The 17,881-nt window shown below is 41.1% G+C and overlaps 1 pseudogene; it reads left to right on the top strand.

Moving 5' to 3' along the window:
• The window catches only part of LOC126603062 (pentatricopeptide repeat-containing protein At3g13880-like), a 58,459-nt pseudogene that overhangs the window by 22,253 nt on the left and 18,325 nt on the right, over positions 1–17,881 (top strand).

Genomic DNA, 17,881 nt, shown 5'->3' with positions numbered 1-17,881 from the left:
CTTCCAGTCAATAACTAATCCAGTACTCGAACATATAATATTTGTTTTATTGCTGCATACAGTATTATGACTATTATACTTCTGATCATCGTGCCTGAAGAGCAGAATGAATCCAAATAGGTGCCTTTGTAGGGCCTTAGATGTAGGCCTTGAGGCTTCCTATCAGAATTAATTCTATACTCAAATGTTCTTAGCCCGAAGAGTAGAATGAATCCAAATAAGTGCCTTTGTAGGGCCTTAGATGTAGGCCTTGAGGCTTCATATCAGAATTCATTCTATACTCGAGCGTTCCACGATAATCATAGTATAATAGAAATAAAACTAAGGGATAGGTCGATTATTTGCGCCCCAAGTAACTTCGGACTTCTTGTTTATCAAGGACTGTTGTGGATGGGTTAAGTCCACATAAGGTTCTTTTTTATGCCTTGAGGCCAATGACTTTTAAATGATCAATCTTATATGCCCGAGAGCTTAGAACTTAGATCTGGTTTGAACTGTGAAGACATATTCAAATCGGATTCAAGCATTGAGATAATATTTTAATAGCCATCTTACTAGAAATAACTTGCATACAACTGGAAGTATACAACATATTGCTAGGCTAATGAATGAAAATACAAAAAAAACAAAGAGGGTCGGGCAAGGCTGATCGTCTTGCAACTTCCTATCTTTGTGGTTTATCAAGGGGTTTGAGAGCTTTTTAGAAAAAGGGGTAGGGAGATGAGTTTACAGAAAGAAATCGATACTACAGCAAGAGTTGAATAGGGTAGCAGAGCTATTACAAAGGCTTTTAGTGAGGGTTTATCCCGAAAGGGATAAAGGCTTGGGCTGACTACAGCTTCGTTGAAGGCAAATCTGGTTTGAGCAGAGTTTGTGCTTGTATTTGTTTGTTTGTTTGAGTGTCCTTATCTCTGATTTCTCTTTCTTCTTTTATAAACACTTTGGCTTGGCCTCCTGTAGCAATGATCTTGCCCGAATGCAGCTTGAAGGGTAGTGACTCATCATCTATTTACTTGTATTGCCACTGTAAAGTACTTTATGGGCTGATTAGCTGGTTGGTCTACACCACTTAGCCTTTGGGTAGGTGAGCAAATGGTCCACATGGTCTGCACCTAGTCAGAAAAGGGCCTCTCCTGTCTTCTGGGCTTCGGGCTTCTCTCCTTCTAGGCTTCCTTTTGGGCCAATCTCCCCTTTGAGCCCAAAGTTCAAGTTTTAATCCAAACAGTGCCCCCTTCAATTGATATTTAGGTTGGAATTCCAAGCGCCAATATTGATTGAAAAGCTTCCCATTTAAAACCCACGTCGCTCTCTCGGGATTTGCACACTTTCTAAAGATAATCATCACTTTCCTACGATCATTTCACTAACCCATGAATCCTTTGCGTTCTTAGCACGAAATCCCTCTGCAATTGAAAATTTCCTAACTTCCCAAACCGTTTTACTTCTCTAAATCTTTCAGACTCTCTTTTGCTCTTTGCCCGATATCTTCTACCTTTGTCGTCTTCTTTGTCGTTCCCCTTCAAACTGCATCAAATGGCTTCAAGATCCAGCCAAATCTAACTATCATATGAATCTAGCGAAGGTATCGCAACTTTGCGCCGTTTACTCAACGGACTGCATCGCCCTCGGGCAGGTTTGTATTCCGAGCTTTTCTTTGAAGTGCATGGGGGCACAATCATTGGGTCCCGCATGGATTTCCCGGATCCTTTCAGTGATAGAGGACAATATGCCCAGGGATAACTGGTTTTCCCCAAATCCCTTTTTGGCTAAGTCGGGCATTTCTTCATCCAAGTGATCGTCACATCGTCGAGGCTTTCCTTTGATGAATGATCTGGCTTGGGCTCAGTGGATTGATGAACTAAAGCCAACTTTCAAGAAGAAATGGATGAATAATGGTATTTATGAACTAATAATGCTCTCAAAAAATACCATTATTCCCAAGCCCGAACTGCTTGCTACTTCCCTTATTTTCTGGAATTCGGGCACAAATACTTTTGACTTTCGCATGGGTCACATGTCTCCAACTGTTCTAGACATGGTTCAAGTCTTCGGGCTAAGACCATCGGGCAGGATAGTGGACGTTACTCAAGACTGGGCTCCCCCTTCAATTGCTGAAAGCTCAGGTTCATCTGCCTCTCTCCTTTCCTTGGAATATAATTCTGCAACCTTCAAGAGCTACGGGACCTCCTTCAAGGGATTCATCCCTTTTGTAAAGAAGAATTTTGGAGCAGGGTCTTTTCACGTTGATAAAGACCAAGAGCACATGTATTTCCTCTTATACTGGCTCAACAAACGTGTCTTCCCCAATAAATCTAAAGGAGTGAAGGTTGAATGGATCCCCCTGGTGGAGGCTCTTCACAACTTTGATGATGTAGCTACGGGTCCATTTCTTCTTTCTCATCTTTACCATCTTCTTTTTGAAATGACTCAAGGCGAGCCATTTGAGACTAACTTGAATGGGCCCATATGGATGATACAAACATGGCTTCAATGGTATTTTCCAGAGTTTCGGGCTGCCAACTTAAAGTTCCCAGATGGTGTGGCCCCTGCCCGAATCCTAGCTGAAGCTGCTCCTACAGATCACTCCACCTTCGCCTGCTTTTACTTCTTCAAAGTTTGTAGGACTCGATCAGACTTGGAATGGGGCGCGTTAGTCTTGAGAAGATATCTTTAGTTTTCTCACCAAGCCTTTCAAGATGCTCCTAGGGAAGATGCCACCTCCTTTTGCAGGGAGAAATTTATTAGTTGTATTCAACCGAGAGACATGGCCTGGGGAGTTCGGGGCAATCGATATGATCGAGGGTTGGAGGTGTATCACCCTAACTTTTACAGCAGGCAGTTAGGTTTTAGGCAAGCCATTCCCATCCCGTTTATCTCCTTCCGAGGTGACCTTTCGAGCTGCCCGACGTAGTCTTGAAGTCATGAGTCAGGCTGCCCGAAAGTCCATCATTCTTAATTTTGAATGTACTTCACTCTTCTCTTCTTGGTGGGAAGACAAATGGACCAAGAAATACGGAGGAGACTTGAGCGAGACTCATGATCGCCTCTTCAGTCAACTTTCTCTCAAATCATACCCCAGTTCGGGCGAACTTGAAAATTGGAAGGAGATGATCCAAGAAAAGAATCGGTTACTTCTGATAGGTATTTCTTCTCCTTAACTTGACTCTGCCTTCCTTCTGAAGTCCTTTAAATCTTACTTTGCTTGATCTTGCAGCCCAAGTGGATGTTGAATCGGCACCCATTGAGTCCGAGGATGACTCAGTTGATGTAGCAGTTCTTCATGGAGCTGCAGTAGAGGCTGAAAGACGAGAAGCTGGAGAAGGCGAAGATGTTTCAGAATCTTTTGGAGATTCAGAAGCTGAAGAAGTACTTGAGGCGATTGTCAAAGCACCTAAACGAAAGAAAGCAATTGTGATCGAGACCTCATATTCTGATCCTGCATCTCTACCTAAGACTATACGACCAATTCTTACTAGAAAGAGTAAGAGAGCAAGAACTGTCCCAACTCCCAAGTCTTCAGCCTTATCTGCTCCAGTCTTTGAGGCAGGCAGAAATAAGCAAAAATCTTTAAGTGAGCTCATATTCTTCTTCACCAGATTGTCATCCTTCTTGTTTACCTAATTGCCCTTGTTTTTCTTGAAAACAGGACCTCAAGCATCTAAGAAACCAACCATTGCTTCTAAGGAGGAACCATTAGGAGCTGAAATGCACAAAAAGGCTGAAGAATTGCGAAATCTCACCCTCAAAGAACTTGATGTATGGTTTATGTTTTTATCTGCATAATCTTTCCTACTTTCTCAAAAACTCTAAGCATGATTACTTGAGGCAAACCGCAAGAGAGGAAAAGCACCTTTCGCCCGAGGCCTCTTCGCCACTTGCCCGAGAGACAAGCCCCTCTCCTCCCCGGGTTAATCCTTCAAAGGTGCATTCTCTCCCTCCTTGAACCTTGGGTAACTTTATAGTCTCTGGAACAAATGCCCGAACCTTTCTCTTCTTCTTTCTTTATCTAGGTCGGCGTATCTGCCCCCTTGCCTAGTCAAGGTTCTTCTTCGAAATTTTTGATTTCTTCTTCTACCCTAGAGGCAACTCCATCTTCTCAATTTGATCCATCCACAGGAGTCATGTTGCACTTTGTGGATGAGGGCAGTAATTTGGTGAGTAACTGTTCCTACATTGATTTCCTGTACATTGTTTCGATATCAACTTCTTGTTTATATCTTTTTCAGCCTTCCCCAACGCATAAACCACAACATCCGTCAGTGGCAACATGTGACGAACCCATAGTCCCTGAGATTCCTGTGACTTCAGAGGCAACTACTTTGCAGGTGTTTGCTTGCCCGATAGTTACCATCAATGAACCTCATTCTTTTCCTCAGGGTCAAACTCAGGTATAGAGGTATTTTCTTCCTATTTCCTCTTACAATCTGTTTTACTGACGATTGCTGCAATTCCTTGATGTTCTTAGGACGTTGGTGACGGTTTGGGCGCAGCTTTTTCTTCCCCTGTTGGTGGTAGCGAATCTTCTTCTCAACCAGGCGTCAGTACTCTTCCTCGTGAGGCCCCAAGGCTCAGTCAGGTATATTTCTTCTTCCCCAAGCTTCCCTTTACTTCAAACTGTATTCTTGTCTTAATCTGGTCTTCTTTGATCCTTGCAGCAGGTCCTGGAAGAAACTTCTTCTCCTCGTTTGGTTCGTAAGTCAAAGCTCCCCCGGCCTCATCCAACTTTTGGAAGTGCCGGGATTCTTTATCCTGGAATTAAGAAGGCCAGGAAGACAGAAATTGCCCCATCAGTGGGTACTACTCCCTTAGAGGAAACTGGAGTGTGAGATCCTCCCCCTTCTTCTTCATTTTCAAAAACTGCTAAGTTGCCCAAACTTTTTGAAGAATTCGGGCAACTTGAGACGAGTTTGAAATCTTCAAAGCATTATTCAACTTTCGGCTTTCCAGAGCAACGAGTTTTCCAAGAATGGGCAAGGAATGACTTCTCAGCTTCATTCAGCCTCAAGGCTCTTTGTGACCTAGAAAAGGTTACGATTGAGCTTTTCAAAGCCGGTTAGCTGTCAAAAACCCAGCATGATTCCTTCCTTTCTTTCTTTAAGAATTTGAGGGGCTCTTAGGGAGCAATATCAGAGAGCTGATAGACAAGCCAATCGGGTAAAGTGCTTTAAGGAGAAAGAATCAAGCACCTCTGCCTAGGTTGAACGGTTGATGGATGAGGGCTTTCTGACAAAAGAAATGATCGGAGTGGTTACGTCTGAAATCCAAAAGCTAGAGGAACAACCGGTTGTTCTTAAAGCTGAGCAAGCAACTCTTCTTGACACCCTCGAAAACCAAATCGAAGAAGTGAAGAAGTCAAACTCGGAGTTAGAGCATACTAGGTCTCAACTTGCAAATAGCCGTACTGTTTTGGCGGAACCTAGTAGGATTTTTGCAATCATGCAGACATATCATTCTCGAATAATCACCCTGACTGAAGATGTAAAATTATTAGACTAGGATTACTTGTAACCCTTTTCTTATCAGAATGAACATGTGTTTTGTCTCTTGCTTGCTTTGCTTTTGGTACTGTCTGATTTTACTTGGGGCAACTCCCTGCCCCCTTTTTCTTTCTGCTTTCCACACTAGCACCAATTCCAGGACCTGATTTTAGTTACTTGGTCTTTCTTCTGATGCTACTACTATTGATGTGGGGGTATCGGGTCAACAGGGAATCCATCTCTCTCTTTTCTTGCAATAAATGATGACCCCGGCTTCCCTACCCAATTTAGTGAAGGAATTATTTTGAAAAACATGTTCATTTGAGCAACATCATATAGCATGCAATTAACAATTAAAAGGCGGAATCATGCTTGTATGTACTCAAAAACAAAACATGACCATGAAATTCAAAGCCTAGTAGATTGGTGAACCTTTAATCAACTCAAAAATAAGTGAGTTGAAATTAATACCTTTGTAGATTCCTCTTTGCATAAGCAAAGGCTAATCACCCAAAGAGATAGGGCCTTCATTCCTTGCTTCTTAGATCCATGGATTTGGATGGAAGAATAGGTTCTCCAAGTTCCCAAAATTGAGAACCTCTAAGTCTCTACACCAAGGAGAGATTGGATGATGAATGAGTGACCTTGGAGGATTAGATGACTAGCTAATCACCTCCAAGGTGTTGGCCTCTTTAGAGAGAAAATGGAGAGACAATTCTCACCCATTTTCCCCAAAAATAAACCCTTATTTCACTTAATGAATATTTGGCTATAAAGTCATTTATATAGTCACTTCTTTAAGTGACCTAAATAACCAAAACCCTAATTCATTCCTTATGGCCGGCCATTTAGGGATTTTTGGGCTTTTGGGCTTTAATGAATCTTTATTCATTAAATTGTCATACAACTTAAGTTAATGGGCTTGACGTTCGAAGCCCATTGGGCCTTAAGGTCCAAAACTATCCCGTGGTCTTTAACGAACTTATTCGTTTAATTAATTAACATATTAATTAATCCTTGCCATAAATAATTAAACCATTCAATTAATCTTACTCATTTCATTTATTTCGTCCATCTCTACCTTACACGGTGTACGATCCATTAGGTTCCTTTTAGCGAGGTAGTGGGCGATTAAAACCATTTTACATCGATTGTGAATTGAAACTATTTTCAATTCTCCCTTTAGTGATTACACACGTTTAGGGCTTCCACAAACCATGAGTGACACCTAGCCGTATGTCATGGTTACCCAAGCTAATCAGAAGAGGTGGAGAACCTATTCAGTCTGGGATTACAAATGCAATACGGTCATTCTCTAATCTAATACTCTTGACCACATTGTTTGGTTTGATAGTTTATTTTCTCATGTCTACTATCCAATGTGTGTCTTGTGCTTATATGATTACCTTGAATGTGATTCGGAACGCATTCCCTAATCTCATTCATACTCTGGCCAGAGATTCAAATCATATCAGAGAGTATTCTCCCTCAAACGGTTTGAAGGTTAGAGATCCCTTGTTGCGCATTCACTTGTCTCCATAGCTAAGCGGCTTGACCCCAACGATGCCGTGGACACCCTCCTGGTGGGATGACTTTGACATAATCAAAGATCAAGGTCTTAACCACAAGACAACTATGATGCCTCAGGTCAAAGGACTACTTTGCATTATCCCAACCATGAGTTCTTATGTGACATGGAATATGAGAACTCTTCGTTGATCGCGTTCAGTGAACTCATTCTCTATTGAGCACCTACCGTACTTGTCTTGATGTCACACACACCAATGATTCGAGACTAATCACTCTCCCTGAGAGAAGACATAGTACGTACTGATCTTAACGGACTGTCAACGCCCAATTGGCAATCCTATGATCAGGAACATTTAGGATGTGTCTACGAAAGAATGGTCTCAAGAATCTAACTTCATTATATTACATTCTCCCAATCACATATTCCTTGGACTTTATCGTTTAAGCATATAACATTTATATGAGACGGCTCAAACAATAATCTTTGCCCTTTATATGTAAAACTAGATTAGTTTAACATGTGAAATGTCCGTAAAGTATCATCACATGATTGGCTTTAGGGCACATTTCCAACATTTAGACTAATTGTACTGATAGGTGCCTCCGGGAAATGATTTGTGTCCACCATTATACTAGCTTGGGGTTTGTCCAGTAACAACTTTCCCTTCACTTTAAGGTCTTGTATCCAATCTCTGAACTGGACACAATTGGTTATATAATGGTTGAAGGTATAGTGTAACTTACAAGACTTTTTCCCCCTCAACTCTTCTGGCTTAGGCATCTTTTTAGTACTGTCTGGCAAAATTACTCTTGCCCGCACCAGTTCTTCATAGATCTCAGGTGCTTTGGCCAAATCGAACGAATAACTCTGGTACTTAGGAGGTTTCATAGGGACGAAGCCTCTATCATTCATCACGATTTTCTGATCTTTGATGGGTTGAACCAACCCTTTCACCATCAACGGCTTGAAAGGTGTGGTCATTTCAGCAGCACATACATCAATGTTTTCTCCATCATGACCATCTTCATACTCTGGCTCGATTTCTCCTACCTTCACACGATGAATTGCAGCTTTATTTTTGTAGAATGGAGGAACTTTGGAAGTATGCTTCACTTGCTGCTCTTCTAGTAACAACCTTTCATACTTTGTGGCAGCAATTACCAATTCATGCAGCTCATTGAATTGTGTATCATAGAACCTCTTCCTCAAAGGTAACCTCAGAGCCCTTTGGGCGATTGATATGAGTTGTGCTTGGTTGATGGGGAATTGGCATCTCATCCTTTTCTTCTTGAACCTCATCATGAAATCCTCTGTGGACTCATGCTCGTATTGTTTGACCTCAACAAGATCATTGATAGTCAATTATGGCTCTATTCTATAAAATTGTTCATGGAATGCCATTTCCATCTGCCCCTAGTTGGCAATAGAGTTAGGGGGTAATAGAGAGTACCACTGAGATGCTAACCCTGCCAATGAATTCCCAAACAACCTTAACTTGTAGTTTGGGTTGTCCTCATATGCCACACAATGATTGGATAATTTGAAAATGTGGTCTCTGGAGGACACGCTGCTATCTTCACCTGTGAACGTTGGGAATGCAGGCATCTTAAAGTTAAGAGGGAATGGATTTTGCTCATCCACGTGTTCAGGATAAGGCTTCTGATAGGTAACCCTGAACACTGGGCGAGCCCGTGGTTGAGCATTTTGAGCCACCGTCCTTTTTAATTCAGCCAACTCCTCCCTCAGTTGCTGAGTAGCTGTATTATTATTCTGGAAGAGAATGGCAGATTCGTTCTTCGGGCTTTGGTCATTGCCCTCGAATGCTTCTTTCTTTGACTCAGGCTTCCTTCAGTTGGCTCCTCCTCCTTTATTGGCCAAAGGGGGTGGCTATAAGGAAGAGGTTTGTCTGACATTGTGGATCTTTCCTTTCCGCTGGACTCTCTTGTTGTTATGGGCATACCATACTTCGTTCTCTCTTGCTCGCTTTGCTTCATATTATTAAATGATAATAATGGGAAGCTTGGAAATTCTTTCTCCAGTACTGGTTCTATCACAGGTTGACTTCCTTCAAGATCTACCTTATTGTTCCCCTTATCCTTCTCTTCTTCTAATAGTGGAAATAAGAGGATGACTGGTTCACTTCTGATGGTAACCTGGCTCATCCCACTTCCTTGAGCACCTTTTGGAGAGGAAAACTCCAGATCTAGTCTTCTTTGTAGATTCCCTGTTAAGGTACACAGTCTACTTACTTCCCCCTTAGTTTCCAAAGAGATTTTTTCCATGCTCTTCAATACTTGTATCATGGTAGCCTGTAATTCCTCATTAGTTGTTCTTCCTTCAGATTTTCCGGATGATATTGGGCTTTCCAGGACCACCTGTCCTGATGGGGAAGAAGGATTTCCCGATTGATCTACCATTTGTAGCAAAGGTTTATGACCTTTCTCCTTTGACGTGTAAGATTAAAATAAATGTGTCCCACTGGGCGTGCCAAAACTATGTTCGTGGCAGGAATTTCCGTCGGGGAATGTTCCCTGGATGACAAGCACACAGCTCCCCGAGAGGTTGGCGCCAGTTGATGGTTTCTGTCGGGCTTCTGCTTCACTGGCAGGCTCGTCGGGCAAGGCTTGTCGAGCAAGGCTGAAAGAGAAGGACATAGTTAACTTTGAAAGGTGCCTTTGTGGGGTCTTAGGTGTAAGCCTTGAGGCTTCACAATCAAGATTAACTTTTAAGTGCTCAGGCGTGCCACTGCCATCTTCAGCATGGTAGATGTAAAACGGATATTGAGTTTCAGTTGTATATATGCCCGAGGGATCATGTTAATTATGATAGGTGCCTTTGTGGGGCTTTAGGTGTTGGCATTGAGGCTTCCAGTCAATAACTAATCCAGTACTCGAACATATAATGTTTGTTTTATTGCTGCATACAGTATTATGACTATTATACTTTTGATCATCGAGCCCGAAGAGCAGAATGAATCCAAATAGGTGCCTTTGTAGGGCCTTAGATATAGGCATTGAGGCTTCGTATCAGAATTAATTCTATACTCAAACGTTTTTAGCCCGAAGAGTAGAATGAATCCAAATAAGTGCCTTTGTAGGGCCTTAGATATATGCCTTGAAGCTTCCTATCATAATTCATTCTATACTTAAGTGTTCCACGATAATCATAATATAATAGAAATAAAACTAAGGGATAGGTCGATTATTTGCGCCCCAAGTAACTTCGGACTTCTTGTTTATCAAGGACTGTCGTGGATAGGTTAAGTCCACATAAGGTTCTTTTTTATGCCTTGAGGCCAAGGACTTTTAAATGATCAATCTTATATGCCCGAGAGCTTAGAACTTAGATCTGGTTTGAACTATGAAGACATATTCAAATCGGATTCAAGCACTGAGAGAATCTTTTAATAGTCATCTTACTAGAAATAACTTGCATACAACTGGAAGTATACAACATATTGCTAGGCTAATGAATGAAAAGACAAAAAAAACAAAGAGGGTCGAGCAAGGTTTAACCTTGTCGGGCAAGGCTGATTGTTTTGCAACTTCCTATCTTTGTGGTTTATCAAGGGGTTTGAGAGCTTTTTAGAAAAAAAGGGTAGGGAGATGAGTTTACAGAAATAAATCGATACTACAGTAAGAGTTGAATAGGGTAGCAGAGCTATTACAAAGGCTTTTAGTGAGGGTTTATCCCGAAAGGGATGAAGGCTTGGGCTGACTACAGTTTCGTTGAAGGCAAATCTGGTTTGAGCAGAGTTTGTGCTTGTATTTGTTTGTTTGTTTGAGTGTCCTTATCTCTGATTTCTCTTTCTTCTTTTATAGACACTTTGGCTTGGCCTCTTGTAGCAATGATCTTGCCCGAATGCAGCTTGAAGGGTAGTGACTCATCATCTATTTACTTGTACTGCCACTGTAAAGTACTTTATGAGCTGATTAGATGGTTGGTCTACACCACTTGGCCTTTGGGTTGGTGAGCAAGTGGTCCACATGGTCTGCACCTAGTCAGAAAAGGGCCTTTCCTGTCTTCTGGGCTTCGGGCTTCTCTCCTTCTAGGCTTCCTTTTGGGCCAATCTCCCCTTTGAGCCCAAAGTTCAAGTTTTAATCCAAACAGCTCCCAAGTTGAAAGATTATCTCCTGTCCACGTTGCAGCATACCGTTGGCTACCACTAAATCCAGCTCTGGTGAGAACTATAGAAAATAGAAACTTACCAGGTAAGGAATTAGGATTTTAGAGAGAGATGGAAATGTAGAAAGAGAAAGAATTGTGTGAAATATATTTTCCATTAATCTCAGATATGTGTACATTGAGTATTTATACATAAATACTGATGTCAACAACTTATGCTGACTCATCACTACCTTAACTAACATATAGACTAAAGTACTAATCTGGTGTTTCACATCTTTGATAAGATTGTGAACCTTCATTACTCCTAACACACCCTCTCACGCTAAAGGTAGAAGAACGAACTGAAAGCTTGTCAGCCAAAGAAGTAAACCGGTCAGCGGGAAGGGACTTGGTGAAAATGTTAGCAATCTGTGACAAAGTGCCAACATGTTGGACACCAATCTGACCCAAAAGAACTTTCTCTCGGATGAAATGGTAGTCAATTTCAACATGCTTGGTGCGAGCATGAAAAACCGGATTGAAAGCTAATGCTATAACACTCTTATTATCACAAAAAATAACAGGTGGTCGGAGAAGAGGAAAGGAAATATCATAAAGAATCTTGCAAATCCACGTGATCTCTGCAGCAGTATTTGCAAGGGATTGATATTCAGCTTCAGTGGATGACCGAGCCATTGTGTTTTGTTTCTTAGCATTCCAAGCCACCAGATTTGAGCCCAAAAATACACAATATCCACTGGTAGAGCGTCTGTCAACCGGGCAGCCAACCCAATCAGCATCAGACCAAGCGGTTAGATGTTGAGGACCTTTTATAAACCATAGACCTGAGTCAATGGTACCTTTGAGATACTGTAAGATACGTTTGACAGCCTGCAAATGAATGGTTCTTGGGGCCTGCATGTGTTGACAAACTTGGTTAACAGCAAAGGCTAGATCCGGTTCGAGTCCAGGTAAGGTATTGCAAAGCACCAACAGTGGATCTGTAGGAAGTAGGATCAGGAAGAAGGGTACCAGAGTGATCCAGTTTAGAAGAACTAACTAGAGTACTAGAAGGTTTTGCACCCAACATATTTGTTTTCTTAAGTAAATCCAAAGCATACTTGGATTGAAGAAATAAGCCTTTGGAAGACCTTTGCAATTCAATCCCCAGAAAATAGTGAATATCACCAAGGTCTTTAACAGGAAACAAAGTTTGAAGCTGAGAGATAATGGTTTGACAGACTGAATAAGAGTTGCCGGTGATGATTATATCATCCACATAAACCAAGATGAATGTAATAGTCGTATCTTTCTTGATGAAGAGACTAGTATCAGATGCAGAAGAGGAAAACCCCAAGGAAAGGATGGCAGTATAGAAGGCTTCATACTAGGCACGAAGAGCCTGTTTAAGACCATATAAAGATCTCTTAAGCTTGCAAACATGTGTAGGTTTGGAGACATCAACAAAACCAGGAGGCTGCAGCATATAAACATCCTCATTCAAATATCCATGTAAAAACGCATTGCTAACATCTAATTGATGTACAAACCAATCATAGTGAACTGCAATTAAGAGAATGATCCTGATGGTTGGTGGTTTGGCCACATGACTAAAGGTCTCTGAGAAATCTAAACCTTTTTGTTGATGAAAACCTTTAGCCACTAAACGTGCTTTATACCGTTCTATAGACCCATCAGCTTTATGTTTCACTTTGAAAACCCATTTACAACCGACAAGATTGTAAGATGGATGATGAGGTACCAAATCTCATGTACATGTGGATTGAAGGGCCTGAAAGTTAGCTTGCATTGTTGCCCTCCAAGGAGCATGTTTAGAAGCCTGGAGATAAGTAGTTGGTGTCGATGGAACCTTGGTGAGAGGATCCACTGATGAAGGAAGAGGATGCTTAGTAGCTGTGAAAATTTTTGGTTTGCATATGCCAGCCTTTGCTCGAGTAATCATAGGATGAATGTTGTGAGGTGCCGTTGGTGAGACATGTTCCTCAATACTGGAATCAGTGACTGAGAGAGATGATGCAGACATGGATGGTGCATGGGAGGTATCAGAACTTGCAGAATCCTAAGGTTGAGAACCAGCACTGGAAGAAGAGATTGGTATAGGTATGGTCACTGAAATCGGAGAATTGGCAGGATTGGAAATGGAGATTGCAGAGGATTGAGGAACTAAGAAATTGTGATGAAGGAAAAGAAAATAACTCTCATCAAATACAACATGTCGAGAGATGTAAAGTTTCTCAATGATAGGATCATAACACCTGTAGCCACTGTGATTTAAACTGTATCCCAGAAAAATGCACAGTTTGCTTTTAGGTTCTAACTTGTGACTGGAGTAAGGTTTAAGCCATGGATAACATGCACAACCAAAAGGTTTCAATGTATGATATTTCGGTGAGGCTTGAAACAATTTTTCCTATGGACTCAAGAGGGAAGTCTGTGGTGGCAACCTGTTTATGAGATAAACTGCTGTCTGAAAAGCTTCAACCCAAAATTTAGGAGATAAACCACTCTAAGAGAGTAAAGTCTTGCCCATTTCAACAACATGACGATGTTTCCTCTCAGCACGCCCATTTTGTTCAGGTGTGTGCGGACAACTCAGCTGATGAGTAATGCCTTGAGCATTAAAGAAACCCTGAAGTTCGTTGCTTAAAAACTCACCCCCTGAATCTGATCTCAAACATTGAACTTTGGATGCAAAAAGTGTTTGAACTTTGAGAATAAAAGTTTTGAGGATTGAAGTAACATCCGATTTGAGAAATAAAGGATATAACCAACTGTATTTTGTGAAATCATCCACTAGTATTAAGTAGTATATGTAACCAAGTAGGAGAAGGGCCCCATACATCAGCATCAACCAAATGAAAAGGCTTGACTGAGATACAAGGCAACACAGAGAATGGGAGCTTAGAAGCTTTACCCATTTGACAAGCTGCACAAATGGACAATTTATTGATAGAACCAATTACAGGTAAATGATATGTGCGTAAAACAGAATGTAAAACTGCATTAGAAGGATGTCCAAGCCTTCTATGCCAAAGAGAAATATCAGCCTTTGCAACCATCAGCGCACTAGGAGAGACTGTTATCCCAGAAGAGCCATCAGAAGCATTCTAGTAGAATGGATAAAGACCACCTTCACTAAGGCCCTGGAAGAGCATCTTCCCAGTTCTTAGATCCTTGATGTAGAATCCAAAAGGATCAAATGATAGAGAGCACCATTTATCATGAACAAATTTGTACACAGACAACAAATTATGCGAAGCTTGAAGGACAAGTAGGACATCTTTAAGTCTAAAAGCAGCATTAGATGTACGTATAAAAGCATGACCAATGTGAGATATACACAGACCTTTACCATCACCAACAAATAGCTGCTCACTGCCAGTGTAAGGAATGGCAGAATTGAGAGAACAAGGATCTGGAGTAACATGGTGAGAAGCACCACTGTCTGTGATCCAGTAATTTGGTGTAGTCTGATGTACTGCAGTCATAGCCATAGGAGAGTAGGCTGAAGACATTGAAGAAGCAAATTGAGAGAGACGACCACAATGAAGAGCCTGATGACCATGTTGATTACACAACTGACATGGATTTGATTTCCTAGAGTAGAAATTCGATTGACTAGATGGAAAACCACTAGAGCAAGATGGACGAGCACCAAGAATACCACCATTTTGATTGGTGAAGCGATTACCCCCAAAATTACGATTTTGATGAAATCTGTTGCGATTTTGATTACGACCTCGATAATTCCCTCGAAATCCAGAGTGGTGACCAGAAGGAGTAGAGGATTAAGCAGCAACAACATGAAATGGAGTAGATGTATTAGACGCAGTCAATCGAGTCTTACGCTTTTGAAGAGAAATTTCCTTGCTCAAGAGTAAACCATGAAGTTCATCAGAGGTTATGGACTCATTTCTAGTTTTGATAGAGTCAACAAATGACTCGTAATCATCAGGAAGACCAGACAGAATATAGGCTACCAAATCAGACTCAGAAATCGGCTCACCCGCAGCAGCCTATTTATCAGAAATTTCTTTAATTGAATTGAGATAATCAGTCATTGAAGAATCACCTTTTTGAATCGTCTGAATCTTGGCACGAAGACTATGAATGTCAGTACAAGAAGCTCCAGCAAAACGTTTTTTTCCAGAGAAAGCCAGAGAGATCGAGAATCATCCATACCAATAGTTAGAGGGAGAAGATCTTCCGAGAGAGTCGAATTTATCCAAATCATCAAGATTTGATCTCGTTCACACCAAATATCATGCGCTGAATTAAGAACACGAAGTCCAGCAGAATCACAAACAAATTGAGAAGGGCAGACATCGGTGCCGTCGATAAGCCCTAAAAGCTTAAATCGCTTTAGAACTGGAAGAAATAAACTGCGCCAGGTAATGTAATTGTCGAGTCAACTTCGTCGGAACCATACCGGCGATGTTCTGAACAATGACCGAGGCAATCGGAGCAAGGAGATGATTGGAAACCGCAGTGTGAGAAGCAGAAGTTGAAGAATTGGCAGGGGGAAAGGAGTGGGAGGAGTTCGCCGCTGTAGCCATAGCGAATCACACAAAGAATTAAAGAAAGAATTGAGACAAGATCTGTTTGGCAAGTGAGAAAATGCAAGAAAATCAAGAACGCAGAAGCGGGAGATCAACGTCGGTGGACTCCGGCGATGATACCATGTAGAAAATAGAAACTTAGCAGGTAAGGAATTAGGATTTTAGAGAGAGAGGGAAATGTAGAGAGAGAAAGAATTATTTTCCATTAATCTGAGATCTGTGTACATTGAGTATTTATACATAAATATTGATGTCAACAACTTATGCTGACTCATCATTACCTTAACTAACATATAGACTAAAGTACTCATCTGGTGTTTCACATCTTTGATAAGATTGTGAACCTTCATTACTCCTAACAAGAACAAACCTAAAAGGCTAAAACTAACTGTGAAAAACACGTAATATGAAGAACACAGCAGTAAGGTTGAGTAAATTATACATTGTGATAGTGTGAATGATTCTGACAACCTCCAAGTTCATCATCCCCCTTATGAATATTGCTCCCGGGCATCGTTTTTGTGACAGTCTGAAAAAGGGAGCAAGGGAAATAGATTCAACACCAATGAAAATAACTGCAAAGCACCAATAAACACTTATAAAGCTACCTTAAAAACGGCTGGTTCAGTCATATCATTCCATAACACTCCTACAGTCTAACCTTGATCCATAAGAAATTAAATGCAGTCCCACTGTTATCCACAAAATTATGCCATTCTTTTAGCCGAACCACCCAAAAGAAAATAATAAAGGACAACTTTCAACGCAATTAGAAGTCAAGCAACTGCGAGCAACCAGTATATGCAATTCTTATTATAGTTCGGTAAACTTACTAGTGACAGTACATGGATTTCTGAAGAAGACTACGCTTGATTTTTGGAGGCTTTATCAGAGAATTAACTTTTTTCTTCACGATGGGGTTGAAGTTGGAGCATGTACGAGGTTTTCCAATAGTAACTTTACCCGCTAGCTGCTTGGCTTAGTTGTTTTCTTATCAATTATGTTTCATATAATTTGATGGATGCTGTTTATAGTCTTTTCTTAAATGGTCATGTGACTTTTTTAGTATTCTGGGAGGACTGCTACTAAATTCTTGTTTAAGCAGTCAAGGGCAAGGATGTTACCAGACTTTGTATTCTTTTTCCCCCTCAGAAACATCAGAAAGATTCCGATCTTTTCCCTGGAACTCATCTATCTAACTTCCGACTTTATTATTCTATATATACTAAAACCCAAACATCTGGTTACTGTTCTAGGGCAGTGTGCGGACCAACATGCCCCTCAATTAGTTTGTTAAGCTAATTTTTTGCCATCTTTTCTACAGTAAAATGACTTCCTTACCCTCCAAGGCCACGCGTTTATCCTCTCCGGTTTCGATTTCTTTGGGTGCTTCGGTTCTCTCTCTCCCCACTATCAGCTTTTCCTTATTTTGTTCGACTCCTGCTCTCCCCGTCTCCCTCCTCGCCTCACTCTTCTCTGCACTAAGAAGCTCGATTTAGGGCTTCACCATTTCTCTTCGAATCAAGGTCTCTATTTCTCTCCCTATTTTCCGAATCTAGGTTTCCTCTCTGTCTGTGGAAAAACCCTAGATCTCGCCTCTGCCGGAGAGTCCAAGCTTGGCCCTTCGAGTTTCAATCCGCCTTGCCGATCGGCTCCTCTCGGCGCCTCCACCTAAACCCCTCTGGTAAATTTCCCAACTTTTCCCCCAATTCTTTTTTCTCTCTATTTCTGCGCTTTCGAAAGGTTTCAGATTTTCGCCTTCTTAAGCATATGTTTCTGAAAGGACCTTGATTTTGTGTTTAATTCGGGTTGTTGCGTCGTGAATTTTAATTTTATGTTTAATTTGGGTCTTTACATAGTGAATTTTGAATCTTTAGCCTGATTATGCAGTAATTACTTTTAATTTTGTGGGTTCGAGTAAATTCCTCACCATTTCTTTTCGTTCTTTAATTTTTGAGTTCGATCTGTTAAATATGTGTGATTACTGGGTTTTTCCGATCTGTTAAAGATTGAGACTTTTGTTCTACCAAATTTGAGTTGCAGAAGAAGGAAGCTAGGAGGTGCAGCAACTGGAAGTCGGATTTCACTCCTGTCGCTGCAATTAGATCAAGTTCTGGCTGATTTGATCTGAGCACGCACAGGTACTCTTCTTCTCGATTCTTCTACTCTTTCCAATTATACACTTT

The sequence above is a fragment of the Malus sylvestris genome, chromosome 15, assembly GCF_916048215.2.
Source record: "Malus sylvestris chromosome 15, drMalSylv7.2, whole genome shotgun sequence".
In the NCBI taxonomy this organism is placed as follows: Eukaryota; Viridiplantae; Streptophyta; class Magnoliopsida; order Rosales; family Rosaceae; genus Malus; species Malus sylvestris.
This window is presented reverse-complemented; position numbering and strand designations above follow the sequence as displayed.